We start from the raw sequence: 16,055 nt of genomic DNA on the forward strand, positions 1-16,055 counted from the left end.
ATCAAGAAAAAAAATGTGTACACTTTTACACAAGAAACAAAAGGACTGTGCTCAAATATTTTCAGTTATACAATGAACTGCAATGAGGGTAGAATATTTATGGCAGAGATTATGAAGACATTTCTCCATTGAAGCAAAAGGTTCATTACCCTTTATTCTTGATAATGTCATTTGTCTTGGGGCCAATTTCCTGAAGCGGGGGGGGGGGGGAAAGAGAGGGGAGGTGTCTTCTACTTATTATTCAAGTGGTTCAGAAATTACTGTATAAAATGCAGTCCTACAAACATTCATTGCATTTGTATCAAATTCTTCTCTCTTCTATTTTGACAGAACTGTTCACCCACTTAAAATAAAAATTAAGGTAGAGAAGACAAAGTAGAGTATGGATTAAACAGTATTAATTAGGAGGGAGCTCAAAAGTTCCAGTTCACAAATATCCAGAGCCTGGACATTTTTCTGATGACTCGGTTCTTAACTATATAAACTGTGTATCTTATTTTTCCATTAGACTTAATTTCTTATGCCTAATATTCAAATAATAATTTTCAGTGAGTGAACCATTCATTTGAGCCAAAAGCAACAGTTTATTTGTCAAACAGATTTGGAAGAATGAAATAAAACAATATTTTATAGTCACTAATTGATGTAAAAATTTGATAAAGTTCTTCTTGATCCATCACGGTCTAGTAAAAAAAGAATGAAAGGGGAAGTATATTCGTCACAATTTCCAATCATAATTGTTACACTCAGTTTTGTATTGTTCTTGTATCTTAGTCTTTGTAACTTGTGGTTTGAGGAAGCATAGGAGCAAGCATTTGCCAGTGTAAGTTGGGCAGACTGGATTGGAAAATAGATTGGAATTCTGTTCCACCAGAACTCTACCTACTTTGGTGATGGGCCCATTTTCCATAGTCATTTCCAGGGACTGGGGAGTAACACCTGTCCATTTTAGGGCATGCATGCAGATGACATCGGGGCATCATAGTTCATATTTTCCATGTTTTCTGACTGATTTGAACCAATTGCTAATCTGCCTCTTTAAAATAAGTGTCCAGGGTTGCTAGGTGCTGTGGGAAATGTGCAAGCAAATTTAAAATCCTAGTATCAATGGGCCCAAGTTTCGGGCCGCGCCTAGAACTGCGCAGCCCCGAGCTGGACGCCCGTTTTTCGCGCTCAAAAGTGCGCAGGAAAAAAACTGCGAGATTCTCCGGCTCCTCAGAGCTCTTCACCAGCTTGGCGCGGCGTGCAGATCACAGCGGGGGGCGGAGCCAGACACTCGCGCCGATTCTCTAAGCAGTGGGGGGGGCGGGCCTAATTTAAATAAGGCAACGTCGTGCCGGCAACCCTGCGCATGCGCGTTGGAGCGTGCACGCATGCGCAGTGTGAAATAAACATTGGCACTCAGCCATTTTTAAAGGGACTAGAGGAAAAGTGAAGATTTGCTATGTCTTTGCCTGCCATCCAGTCACGGACGATGCCCCTATCCCGTGGCCAAATGGCCTCAGTCCCCCTCACAGCTCAAAGACTGCTTGCTGTATCTTCGGCTGCCGGCCAGCCACTGACGCCGCCCCTATCGTATGGCCGAATGGCCTCAGTCCCCTTCGCAGCTCGAAGGCTGCTTGCTGCATCTTCGGCTGCCGGCCAGTCACTGACGCCGCCCCTCTCGCGTGGCCGAATGGCCTCAGTCCCCTTCGCAGCTCGAAGGCTGCTTGCTGCATCTTCGGCTGCCGGCCAGTCACTGATGCCGCCCCTCTCGCGTGGCCGAGTGGCCTCAGCCCCCTTCGCAGCTCGAAGGCTGCTTGTTGTTTCTTTGGCTGCCGTCCAGCCACTGATGGAAGGAAGGCCTGCCTGAAGCACCGCAGCCCGAAGGTTGCTTGCTGCCGCTGTTGGGCTGCCGTCGAGACACTGACGCCACCCATGTCTCCAACATGAAAGGCCTGCCTGAAGCACAGCAGCTCGAAGGCTGCTGTTGCTTCACACAGGTAGGAACATGGATTATTTAATCTTTTCTTTGTTTATAAATTTTTATTCAGGTTGGATCTTTATTTGTATAAGTATGACTGCTGAATGATTGTAGAATTTAATTACTTCCCTTCCCCTCCCCCCCCCCCCCCACCCGGTTCCCTACGCCTAATTTGTAATCTACGCCTGATTTGTAAAGTGTAGGCAAGGTTTTTTCGAGCGTACAAAAATCTTCACTTACTCCATTCTAAGTTAGTTTGGAGTAAGTTTTCACTGCCTAAACTTTGAAAACTGTGTAAGTGGCTGGACACGCCCCCTTTTGAAAAACAAATTTTGTTCCAAAGTGAAACTGTTCTAACTGACTAGAACTGGAGCAAACTAAATGCTAAGAAAAGCAATTTCTAAGATACTCCATTCTAAACCAGTTGCTCCAAAAAAACGTGGCCCCTATATATGTATCTTTGCAAAACATTAGGTGCGATTTTAATTTGACCAAGTGGGGGTGGGGGGGGGGAAGAACCAGAGATTGGAATCAAAGGCAATGTCAAGAGCTGGCAGGAAAAATAAAACTGAAGAAAAGAATTTCCAAGGTACTAATCATGATTATTCCCAATGCCCCACTCTGGATCAACAAGACGCACAGATTAAGAGGATCACTGTGTGGCTCAACACATGGCATAAGGCTAGGATCATCTATGGAGGAAGGAAAGGCTGAGAATATTTTCAAAGAAATGGAGATGGCACAAAATGGGCAACAGTGAGTCAGAAACCCATATTACACCCCAACAAAAAAGAAAAATCTGGTGGGTTGTAAAAGGGACTGCCGATTTGCTATCGCCACTTTTGCGCTACCGCTGAAGTCAAATTTCACCATCCTGGTCTCTCCGGAAACGAGGGTAGGAAGAAGAGACACTTGACAGAGGTCTTTAAGATTGCCACTGATATGAAGAATCTGGATTCACGAAAGTCCTTTGGTCAGTCACAGGATTTGAAGATTAGGGAACAGAGTTTTAACTAAGAGTGGAAAAGGAAAGTAGAAAAATTAGGCAAGATATTTTGTTTTAAATAAGCTTGTATTGTGGAACAGATGATGAGTGGGAACATAAAACCATGTCAGGTTTGTAAAAAGAGCCTATGAATTACTATTATAAAAACGCATACAAGAAAACTCATTCTAGAAACACAATAAGGAATCTGATGGGACAATTTGAAGGATAGGCCAGATGAGATGAGCCTATGGTCTTTTCCTGTCTGAATCATTACTGTGTTACTTTCTAAAATGATCAAACCGTGATGTAATAAAATTAAAGCCAAACCCAATGTTTCTATTTTAATCCAGTGCACAAGCTGCTAGTGCTCATTGCAACTTTTATAAACAACATTGCAATCCATCTGTAATGGCCCTTCTACAAAACCTTTAATAATCCAATTTACCCACCACCTCAAAATGTAAACCTAGATTCAACATGTTTTTTATTGTGTCTTGCTCATCATCTTGCATTAACACATTCAGAAAAAGATCTAACATCATTCAAATAGGAATTACATCACGTTGACACAACAGGTCACAGCAATGTCCCAAGTTCATTATTGCAAGTGCAGCCAAGGTTTTGGTCTATTTCATTGGAAATAATTTGGGAACCCACCCTCATCAAAACCTCTTCAATATTCACTACTGCTACATCGATCCTAATTTTTCTCTTGTTCATTGACTGCATTTTGTACATCAAAAGAGAATTTAATTCTTACAATGTAATGAAAGTCAGCAGCAGAATCTGCACTGTAATTTTACAATCGAGACTTTTGAGGCAAGACTGTCAAAGTCAACAGCAAGATTATATCAGCAGTAGGAAGACCTAGGCTAAGGATGGTGAATGCAGAGCTAAAAGATTATAAATAGAAAGATAAAGCTTAAAAGTCCTTATAGAATCCATGTGCTAAAAAAAATCTAACAACCAATATACAGAATTTAAGCCCAGAAATTACTTTTAGCATTAAGCCAAAAAAGAAAAAGAAAGATTTATAGAGCACTTTTCACCACCGGACATCTCAAAACGCTTTACAGCCAATGAAGTACTTTTGGAGTGTAGTCACTGTTGTAATGTCGGAGGGTGATTAAGCAGTAAGAATTCCTACCTGTTCGTTGCACACTCCTAAGCTGTTGTTTGGGGAAGTGGATTCTCAATATTGCTGACATAAGAGATACTTTTTGGAAAGTTCACCATATTCTATTGATGAAAGTTTCATAGCCAAGTGACTGTTGCGCGGGTTGCAGTCCATTTTTGGAAGATAAGCTGCTGCATATTTTAGACTAAATCTAATTTTTTTTTTAAAAAAGTACAATTCAGTACTTTTGTCAGAGAATCAGCAAGAGCAGGAAAGAGCCGCTCATGTCATATGGGCACACAAGTGAATAACGTCAGGTCAAATCAGTACATAAAACATATCGGCCTGCGAGTCCAGGTTTGGAGATGGGTCCGCTGTCAAAATGGCCCTGATTGACAGCAGGTCGGGATCCCACTCTGAACCTGCTTCCGTGTGAGTTTCTCAGCTGTCATATCTGCATTCAGATAGCAGACCCGACAGTAAGCGGCAGGACAGGTATTTATCATCATTAAAAGGTACTTAAATGCTAGTTGAGAGGCTTAAAAGCAGCCACTTACAATTTTACCAACTTTTGGCGGCTTTGCCATCCCTTAGGTTTCACGTCAGGAAAGTAGAATTGGGTTCTCAGTGACTCTTCATTGCTTTGGCTAGTTGACAACTGCAGAAGTGGTATATAAGCAGAAACTAAAGTCTTCAGGTTTTGAAAGAGACTTTTGTGCTGTATGCAGTGAACTCTCTATTCACGGTCACCTCCTTGGAACAACCTCTCAACAGTGACAGGGCGCTTCTGCCATCTCAACCTCACCTGCCATCTCAACCTCACCTGCCATCTATTCCCTTGAAAATATCTCACCTTGGTCCTTAGAATCCCACTACGATCAACCCCAACACCAATATCAGTAAACACACCAGCATCACTACCAACAGAAACCTTTTCTGCAATCTCCTGATGCTGCATAGTACAGAGGGCATCAGCACTCGACTACATGGCCTCACCATGGCCACATTTATTTCACTTCATGCTGTACATCCTGGCTGCCACATGATGCGCCAGGTTGGAAGGACCCCACACCAGCTCCATAAAGCATGTCTACAATGCCAAACCCATCCCTTTTATACTCACCATTGTGGGGGGTACCCTTATGTCTCACCATTCACTGCAACTCACTAAGCCATTTCCAAAATCTGTCCAAGAATGCAAAGTCCTGAAAATAAAGATTTCAATGTTTGACAACTCATCAACATTAACTATACATGAACATTGGCTAAAGGACCCAAGTGCCTATCCTGATGTGTTGTTAATTGGTATGATTGAACAATGGACTGGGCAAGTGTGAGGGGTGGATAGTGAAAAGGGGAACTGATAATGTAGATAAACAGAGAGGGGGATGGGTGGAGGTGCAAGGTAAGTTGGTGTGAGTAAGGATGTGCAGGAGTAGGGTAGGGAAGGCAGAGTGATGGGGATGTAATGAGTGGCAGAGCAGGATGAGGCTGAGTGTGGCTTTGCAGTAACATTTCGTGACCTACTGTAATCATTGAAAGATTTGCGCCACTGCAGTCTGATCCTCTGGACGGCATCCCTCATGTGCAATGTGCAACCAGGCTGCGTTGGTCTCCTAGAGAGGTCTCTTCTGTACATTGAAATAAAAGAGAACCTTCTTGCGTGCTGTGACTGCCTCCATAAGCATCTGGAAGGAGTCTTGGGAGAGCCTGGGTGCAGCCATGCACCTTTCTGCAGTGTTTGTCAGTGTTTGCAGTAGCTCAATAATGCAAAAGACTGAAAAATGAACTGTAAAAAAAAAAGTTGGCCATGGTCCCTTTAAGCAAATCAGCTGATGACGCGGCATCAGATGACATCATCAGACCCGCTTCCAGTTAAAAGGCCAGCAAACCCGTAGGACGTAGCCATGGAAGATTGAAGGGAGAAGGCGGACTGCACTTCGGTGCGGGTTTCCCATGCTGCACCCATGCCGCCCGCATCAAACTCGCCTCTGTTGGCGAAATCCCGGCCATACTGTGCCAAGCACAGCTACTGGAGAATGATGGAAGAGGTATCATTAACCTGGCCTAGTGATCGTCACAAAGTGATGTATCTTCTTCAGGTAGACTTGCAGATAACATCTAACAGCCATAGAGCACTGCCAGTGGCCTTGGCCCTCAATATTTCATGTCTGGCTACTTCCAGGCTAGTACTGTGAACATCTGTAGTCAGCTAGTTTGTTGTCCATAGACGCATCAAGATCAAAGATGCGTTGTTCAAGAGGGTCAATAATCTTAGCCTCGATTTTAATCCCCCTCACCTAGTGAGAATGGTGCGTTGGTGGGGTTAATATTAGGCCACTTCCACTTACCAGCCCAAGGGAATTGCCTTTCCACCTGGCACCATTTCATCTTCGCTAACTTTCAATTCGACTGAGGCTCTCATCACAAGCAGGCAAGGACCTAACTAATTTAAATTCAAAGGTAGCGGCCCGAAGATCGGTGCCGCAATGTGATTTTAACGTTGAGTCAAGGGGAAGCCAAACTGAAGTGGGAGGTGCTGACTGGCCAGAGGAGGCCAAGGTAAGTTTTGAAAAATGACGTGGGAAATCCTTGTGGGCCAGGAGGAGCAGGAGTGCTCCCCCCAGACCCCACAAGGAGTCCTTAGGCCTCCCCAGCCTCGGTCTTGCCTCTCCTGCTTCGTGCTGGCATCAGCCGCCAAATCCCTTCCCCAGGACCGTTTCCTTTGGTACCCTTCATGCCGAGGACCGTTCCTTTGGCACCCCCGTTGTCCAAAAGCTCCCGACCCGATTTCCTGCCCCACCCCCTGACCATTAGCTGTGAAATGTAATTATGAGCCATTTAAACAGCTGGGAGTGCCAGAGCAGCCATTTGCTGAGCAATGCTGTTGAACAATGGACTGTTGCAGAATGGGGAAAACCAAGTTTACTGTAGAGCCAACACAGTCCTGGTGATTGTGAAACAACTGCACTGCTGGTACAATAAAGGAGAGCTTGAAACAGGCAGCTGGGACATTGTTTTAGGCATTGCTGCCTTTGTTTTTATTGGCGTCACCATTTATAGTCATGGAAAAGCAAAATTTGAAAACTCAGAACCCCACCATGGTGGAAATTCAAACAGTAAGCTTTTCTGGACTTTCAGCATTAATAGTTGTAAATGGTAGCCAAATTTGTGTTTATTCAGCTCAGTCACTAATATAAATAAGGTTTCAAATCAATGTTTTGAGGAGTGTGCTGCTGAAGTATCGCTAGCAACGAGACCGGCAGGCATCCTGGAGCACATTAATCACAAAATTCAATTAAATGATAACACATTGTGTTCACGATAACAAGAAATTAGAATTAATCTATAAAAGGAGCTCAAGGAAAATGTTCATCTATTGTTCATTTGGAAGAATTCAATCGAAAAATAGAGTTTTCCTTATTTAAATATGCATCACAGTTACGTAAATAAATACAGATTACACAGTGTCTCTGCAATTGTAAATACTAATTTAATAATATATTTATTTTCAGCCAGCAAAATTCAAACATCAATTTTTGCATCTGTTGGAAACTGTGTGGGGAGGCTGGAATTTGCAATCAATACCTTTCATCGTGTCTAGACATCCTGTTAGTCATAAACACTTCAAGAATTACCTGAGAATACATTATTTACCTGAAATAGAAGGCTCAAAATATTTTCAGATAAAACCTTAAAATATAGTGAATTGAGTTATCAAGTGACTATAAAGATTACCTTAGAGTTTCTGGTATTTTCTATTTAGCAGCAATTAATTAGTATGTCACATCTGATGTAAATAGTAATTAAGTGTAAAATGGAACAGTGTCTCTCTCTATCTCAACAGCAACTTGCATTTATATAGCACCTTTAACATAGTAAAAGACACTTCACTGGAGCATGTGGAGGTCAGCGAGCACTAGGATGATGAGTGAATGGCGCTTAATGCGTTAGGATAAAGGCAGCAGAGTTTTGGATGAGCATAATTATATGAAGGATAGAAGATAGGAGGCTGGCTGGCCAGCAGAGTATTGGAATAGTTGAGTCTGGAGGCTATAAAAGCATAGATGAGTTTCAGCAGCAGATGGGCTGAGACAGGGACCGAGGTAAACAATATTATGGAGGTCTTGATGATGGAGAGGATATAGGATCAGAAGTTCAGCTCAGGGTCAAATAGGACGACAAAGCTGCGAACAGTCTGGTTGAGCTTGAGGCAGTGGTCAGGGAGGGGCTTGGGAATGGAGTTTGTACAAGGGCCAAACACAAAAAAGCATTTTGATCGGATTTTCTATCCACTTTCCTTGCTTTTGATTTATACATTCTTCCCCTCTTCAGTTATATCTTGCTGTGATTTTACTTTAAGCCAATCAACAAAACGTGAGGGGGAAAGTGTTAGAGGAAGTAAATGTGATACTTGAAGGAACTACATGCTATATGCAAAACTTTAATATTTTACCCGATTTCCCGTGGCATTGCTCAGCTAGTTGGAGGATATGCTTTTATGTCTTTCCTGTGATCACATGAACAGTCCCCCTTGGAAGATTAAATTGCACCATCCACACCAATGTGAATGAAAGATATAAAAATTCAGTCTGTAAGAGCACATGGGCAAAAATCAGCTGTCAGCTTGCTAAAACACCTAAAAGAATTAATACTGTACATTTGTATAATAGAATCACTTTAAATGTTTGTAAAGAATTCAGTGCTAGGAATCCAGCATGAAGACAAGACACTCAAGAGATGAGCTCCAACGGAGAAGGAGGCGAGCAGGTAATGGGATGGAGTTGCAGAGGGGAGAGAGATAGCCCCAATGTTAATTCATCAGCTGGAAATAGCAACATACAAACACAGAATCGTAAATATTTAAGCGTAAAAGCTACAAGTACCAATGGTAAGTGTATACTTTAATAAATTATAAATGGATCCCATAATTTAAAATTACCCAGATGTAGGCATGTTGTAAGAGAAGTTAAAAAGCAGTGATTTACTAGGACAAACCACCTAATTTGTGCCTATTAAGATATCCCAGCCTAGCTTGCATTTGGGCGAGTTATTTCAATGGTTAATTTTCTCGGAAGCTACCAGTCTCATCCATGAACATAGGAATGTACAGGTCTAGAAATTACTATTGAACTCATCTTTATATTGTTACAGGAATGCTATTCAGTCGATTAATTGAATTTATTTTATCTTCATTTTATATTTATTGGTTTCTCAAAATATCTCCAATTGTCTAAATTAATTCAAAAGCAAGGCAGGTGATATAAAAAGGCACCAGCTCAAGAACAATGGATGGCTGAAGATGCATCACAGTGTGCATGATCTCAAGCTGGTTTTGTATTGATACAATATGTGCCACTAGCCAAAACCAAAAAGGGACCACATACACCTTGAGAATCTGTCCCCTGCCATCTGTTTTATACACTATGCAGCATTCCTACAGTTTTTTTTTTAAATCAAAAAAATGGGATGCTTTTACCAAGAAATTATAGTATGACTGAACTGTGACTGGAGTGCTGTCTGTACTTTGAAACAATGGAGTAGAAAACTTAAGAGCATCAGAGGGCATACGTGGTATTCTGAGATTCTGCTGTGGAAATTACAAAAGAATAATTTAAGAACAGTAGAAAGTATTTAGTGCACTGTATTGGATATGATTCCATCAGTAAGTTACTTGTTAGCTATGCAGAACTCTCAAGCAACTGTTATTGAAGTTATTTTTGAGACAATGCGAGTGAAATGAAAGGCAGCTTGCTTTGCCAGACCTTTGGTCTAACCAGGGCTTTGTATATCTGTAGCATAGGGATCAAGTTTCGGGCCACGCCTAAAACGGCGGAGCCCCGCGAGCCACGCGTCATTTCCGCGTTCAAAACCGCGCCGAAAACTTACCTCGGTATTCTCACTCTCCCTCAGATGGGTCCTGGCCCTCAGCGCAGCACAGCACAAGCTGTGGGGGGACGGAGCCAGGTGCCGGGACCTCTGCACACGCGCGCTACAGTGTGCGCGCATGTGCAGTAGCTCCAGGTGCCCAAGGCACGACGCCCCTAGCCCTGCCGAATGGGCTCACTGGGACGGCGAAGATAGGACTGGATCTCCCTCCTTGAGCTCCGGCTCCGGCTTCCCCCACCCCCTGGCCGTTCAGGTCCCACTCCCCCCAACCCCCCCTCCAGCTCTGCTCTCTCCCGCACCCAGCCCCCCTCAGCTTTTGTTCCCGGTCTGGTTCTCTCCTGCACCCTTCAAGTCTGGCTCGCTCCCGCACCACCCCCCCCCAGCTCCCACTCCTGGTCTGGCTCTCTCCCACAACCCCGCACCCCCCCCCCCCCCCAACCATTCAGCTCCTGCTCCGCTGCCTGCCGCTCCCCTCCCACCCAGCTCCTGCTCCCCCCACCCCCTCAGGTCCGGTCTACTCCACTCCCCCTTCCCCCCTCTCCACGTCTTCAGCGGGGCCCGCCCGAAGTCTTAGGCCCGGCTTCCTCTCGTCGGCCGGGCCCGTTCAGCCTCTCCTCCCCCCACCTCCTCCCCCCACCCCCCCCATCTCCTCCCCCTACCCCTTCTCTCCCCCTACCCCCCCCCCCCCCCAGAGAGAGAGAGAGAGAGAGAGAGAGAGAGAGAGACACACACTGGAGGGGGTCCGTCCCAGCAAGCTGTTGGAGAGCTCCCGGTGCTGCATTCAGTGAGTAGAAATGTAATTTGTTGTTTATTGATTTTTATTTTTTTATTTTATTTTTTAATTTTTTTGATTGATTTATTGATTTATTTATTATTGATCATGGCTCCTTATTTGTAAAAGTGATATGTTTCATGTTTGTAAACATCCCTTCACCCACCCCTCCCCCCCCCCATCTCTCTTCCTTATGCCTGATTTTTTAAGTGTAGGCAAGGTTTTTCTGAGCGTACAAAAACCTACACTTACTACATTCTAAGTTAGTTTGGAGTAAGTTTTCGCTGCCTAAACTTGCAAAACAGGCGCAAGTGGCTGGACACGACCCCTTTTGGAAAAAAAAATCTGTTCTGTTCTAACTTACTAGAACTGGAGCAAACTAAATGCCGAGAATTGCAATTTCTAAGATACTCCATTCTAAACTAGTTGCTCCAAAAAAATAGGAGCAACTCAGGCTGAAACTTGACTCCCATAACCTCTACCCCCTTCTATTCTAGTCCTCTAGATATAAAGGCCGGCATTCCATTAGCATTTTTGATTATTTTCTGTACCCATGATATTTTAATGATCTATGTTTATATATCAGTTAGTCTCTGTTATCAAAAATTATGAGCACAGAAGTTTTGTTAATACTTTCCTCGAGGACATAAAGATTTCTTCAGCGCCCTTGGGAGGTTGCCAGCCTCTTGACTATTCTCTAAAAATGAACAGAAATATTTAGCTGAAACACTGCTAGAAAATGTAAGTCAAACACGAAAAGGACATGCTCCTGTAGCATTTACAACATAAAATATTCAAAATAACCAAATATTGCACATAAGAGTCGCATCTACTGCTTCAAGAGTGGATACCAATAAGCACAGGCTTACAGGTTGGTGTACAGTGTGCGTGACCTGCATAGCACCTGGGGTGGTCCGGGAGCCTGGCCATTCTTAACGCTGGGCCTCATTTCCATAAATGTTCTCGGACACCCGCCCAAACCCAGCCAGATCCGCTGGCTGGCTGGTGGGTGGGAGTGGGAGGTTGGGAGGCAGAAGGTCGCAGCCATGCAGAATGGGTTCCTGGCAGTCACAGGTTCGAAAGGTTTTCTCTCCCCCGCTGAGATTCTATGGAAAAGAATCACTGACTGATAGAAATTACACTCATCATCTTCAGATTTCAAATCCAGAACTTCCACAAAATACAATCTCATACTGTCCCATGGATTGAGGGGCCCTTCCTATGTAGCAACTCATGGTCAGAACAAACAGCAGAGCTTTGCCGCAGTGCTTATGGGATGACCTTGCCAAGTGCAGGACGTTGTTTTGCCAGCTGTGGACACTGGGTTTGAAATATTGACTCTATTTTCATGTATGCATTTGGAGCTCTGGGATTAAAGTGTGGAATAATTTAATTGACAGTGCACAAATAAAGGCAGAGCGATAACCTACTTTAATGCTGTGTAGAAATTATGCATCAGCCGCTGCTCTGAGGGTAGCACTCTCACCTCTGTCAGAAGGTTGTGGGTTCAAGCCCTACTCGAGACTTGAGCACAAAAATCTAGGCCAACACTCCAGTGCAGTGCTGAGGGAGTGCTGCACTGTCGGAGGTGCCGTCTTTCAGATGAGATGTTAAACTGACTCAGTTGGATGTAAAAGACTCCAAGGCACTATTTTGAAGAACAGCAGTGAAGTTCTCCCCGGTGCCCTGGCCAATATTTACCACTCAACCAATGTCATTAAAAGAGACAATCTGGTCAGTTATCACATTGCTGTTTGTGGGAGCTTGCTGTATGCAAAATTGGCTGCTATAATTCCTACATCACCACTGTAACGACACTTAGTTCATGGCTGTAATGCATGGATGTCGTAAAAGGCGATATATAAATGCAAGTCTTTCTTTTATTTTCTTCAAAGTTAAACATGAGCTTTATTAGTATAATGGTTAAAACTGCAGTAGAGTGTGTTATCCACAATAACAGATGGAACATTCACATTTCATTTCATTTGTTTTTGGGTCAGCTTCAAGCTGGGAAAACTGATCACTACATCTTAATTCCCCGCTCAGACCAAGACCAACCTCCTTGCTACCTTTGTTAGGCTCGACTCTAAACATGGGAGCCGGAATCTTTATCTTGGAGCCAGGCTGCGTGCGTGCGTAGCAGGTTGGGAACCCGATGATGTGAGCCGCGCATTCTTCACTGCGACTTTTACTTAACAGCCCCAATTAAACCATTAATGCACGTTTGCCAGCCCAATGAAATGGAGAGGATCTGATGTTATCGATGACTCGTTTCCAGCACTAATATTAAAAGCAGCCTTGCACACATCTGATTTGAAGGTTGATGAAGGAATGTTCAAGATGATTTCCAGAGGTGTGAGTAGTGTTACAAAGCTGATAAAAGTGTGGGTCATGGATACACAAAGGTGAAGGGTCACACCAAGATGCCTCCCTCGATGTTCTGGTGCAGGCAGTGAGAGCACACAGGGAAGTCTTCTTCCCTGGCGATAGGCGCAAAAGACCAGCCAACGACACCAAAAGGACATGGTTGGAGATCACAGGCGGTCAGCAGCAAGAATGTTGTCAGAAGGCCATAGATCCAGTGCAGAAAAAGATTCAATAATCTGATGAGGTCAGGAAAGGAATGCCACACTCACCTTCATCCTGATGTGTCTGTCACCACATCCCCATCTGACTAACCACCCCTGACACTCACCCTTATCCTAATGCAATCATAGCAAGTAACAACACAGAAGGAGGCCATTTGGCAATATCATGCCATTCCCTCAGTCACCCTCTACAGACGTAATCCATCCATTCCTTACACTCATTCCATCACTCTCACTCAAAGTTCTCTTCTTTCCCTCCTTGTAGGAGAGGAGAGCCCACAACAATAGGGCGAGGCAGAGAACCGGAGGTGGCTCTCCATCCTTCACTCAATTCACTCCAGCAGAGGAGGCGGCCCTGGCGGTATTGTGAGTTGAAGAGCTGCTGGCAGTGGGAGACAGAGAGAGCGGGTGCACCCCAGCAACCTGGTGACAGAATTACATCTCATACAGCCACATGGCATACAGCAGTCGCTCATATGGTAACTGATGCCAGCAGCTATTGAAATGTCATCATGTGCATAATGGTAACGTTATCCATTCTTAATGTAACTCTTATCTCTTTACTCTCCCACAGATCCATCAAGTGCCACCCAACCCCACCCCCCGCCCCCACAGTCCAGCCGCAGGAGGGTGATGACTCCTAGAGGAAGCTCCAGCCTCTGAGGTCGCACCGGCAACAGCCCCAAGCGCAGCCAGCACCAGCGCACATACGCATACCTTGGCGGGTCCTGTGCGAGATGGAGTAGTGTTGTCACCTTGTGTCTCGCACATCACAAGTGAGCAAGAGCAGATGGTGTTGAAAGGGATCGCAGTGGAGACTCCTCGCAGGTCACTCCAAGCTCTGTTGAGCTGCCTGCAGATGCTGAGCCTCAGGGGCCATCGAGAAAGAGGGTGATCTTGGAAGGGCGGCAACACTTGTATGAGGCTCTGGCAGCTGTTGCAGCAGGAATGTCTGCAAGTGTGCAGAGAATGGTGGAGTCCAGTTCCAATATGAGCACCACCATGTCGCAGGCAATGACAATGGTGTGCCGTTCCATGGAAAGGATGGCCAACTGCATGGAGCAGCAAATGAGCCAGTCACGTGAGCACATGCTTGCTGTGGACAACAGATGGCAGGTGCTCCTAGATCTCATCTCTAGGAGGGATATAAATGTAGACTTGGGTGTTCATCATCCCACTGCTGTGCAGCAAGGTGCTCTCCAGCTCCTTGGTAGCAGGAAATTGCGGGTGGCCCAAAAGAGGGATGATGGTGAGATGGGACATGGAAGCGAGGGCTCTTCTCAAAGTACTCCCACTTCTTCCCCGTTGCCTCTCCCTCAGTCAGAGCCCACATGCTGCCTCGGATCCTGATGACCAAATCTGCCCCTGCACAAGAGTCTTTGGAGGAGCCCTCACAGGCTCCAAATCCGAGAGGACGTCCACCAAAAGTGTCTGAGCAGTTGCAGCAGCAATGTGAACAGCCTGCCTCTACCTCTGCTGAAGTCGGAAGAGTTGCACCTCAGAAAAGTAAAAAAGACACAATCCTAGATGCACAAGATTATACTCACAGGGGTATGAAAAAATGTTAGTTATAAGTTTCAGTTATTTTTATGACACAGATAAATGTATTTCTTTGCACCACTTTCTGGTCTTGTCCATTTTTGCCTGCTACTTGGGAAGTGATTTTGTCATTTGGAGAGACATTACTTAATCTCGAGCAATGGGGGTTTGGGTAACAGGAATGGATTGGTCAATGTTGTGATGCTTTATGGTGTTGTTGATGGTGTGTGTGGGGGGGGGGATGGGAAACTTTAGTACAGCATGTGACAGCAATATGGGTGCATGATGAGGCCATCCCTGGCCTTCCGGGCAGCAATGTGCACCACTGGTGGTGCCATCTCTACCTCAACTTCCTCCTCGTCTTCCACCCACTCCTCCTCCGAAGAGACTGCGCGCTCTGCGCCTTGCTCCTCCTGCAGCTCCAATTCGGCCGCCGACTCTCCACGGAGGGGTCGCCATTTTGTAAACTGCCCTTCGTGAGTTTTGGAGCGGTGCCCGGGACTGCTCCGCCTGTTTTCTCGCCGCGGTGTACACGCGCCGGTCCCTTATCGATTGGAAGGGACCCCCCTCACAAAATTGTCCCTCAGAAAATAGCCCCTTTCCCGGTATTGCCCCGCGGGAGCGGCCCCGCCACCACAGTTTTTTGTGTCGGTGCACTCTGTGGCATAGCGGCACGGCCGCGCTTAAAAGGGGAGCGCGCACTGCCGCGGCCGCCATATTATTTTTTTTTGTTGGCCGACTGCCAGGTCGGCCCGACAATTATGCCCCAGGGTTTAACCGGGCTGCCAACAGGCAGCCTGGCACCCACTCTTGGGTGTCAGGCTCTGGCCCAGCCGAAACCCTCCCTGGTGGCCCAGTGGACCCAACTTAAAAGTATGCAGAGCTCGCAGCGGCCCTCCTTTTTAACTGAAGAGGAGAGACGTTGTGGCACTTCCGCCCCAACCAAGAAAAAACTTCCAAGAGCCAAATATTGATGGAATCTTCGCCACATGGGCTGTGGCAGAGAAAAACTATTAAAAAACGGAGGGTGTGCCCCATGTCGGGCGGTGGGCAATTTTGGCCCCCTCGTCTCCAAGCAGCCAGCCGGTATGTCAGTTTGGAGGTGTGAAGAGCTGAAGCACGAAAGATGAGGGGGTGCATTGATGGCCATATGTGTGCAGTTGGTGATGCCCTGCACCTGTGGGAAGCCAGCAAGAGCC

At 45.4% G+C, this 16,055-nt stretch overlaps 1 protein-coding gene across 2 annotated transcripts in view; it reads right to left on the minus strand.

Moving 5' to 3' along the window:
* The window catches only part of LOC139279839 (calcipressin-3-like), a 166,177-nt gene that overhangs the window by 99,057 nt on the left and 51,065 nt on the right, over positions 1 to 16,055 (minus strand). The window lies entirely within an intron of this gene.

Source organism: Pristiophorus japonicus, chromosome 14 (genome assembly GCF_044704955.1).
Source record: "Pristiophorus japonicus isolate sPriJap1 chromosome 14, sPriJap1.hap1, whole genome shotgun sequence".
Classification (NCBI taxonomy): Eukaryota; Metazoa; Chordata; class Chondrichthyes; family Pristiophoridae; genus Pristiophorus; species Pristiophorus japonicus.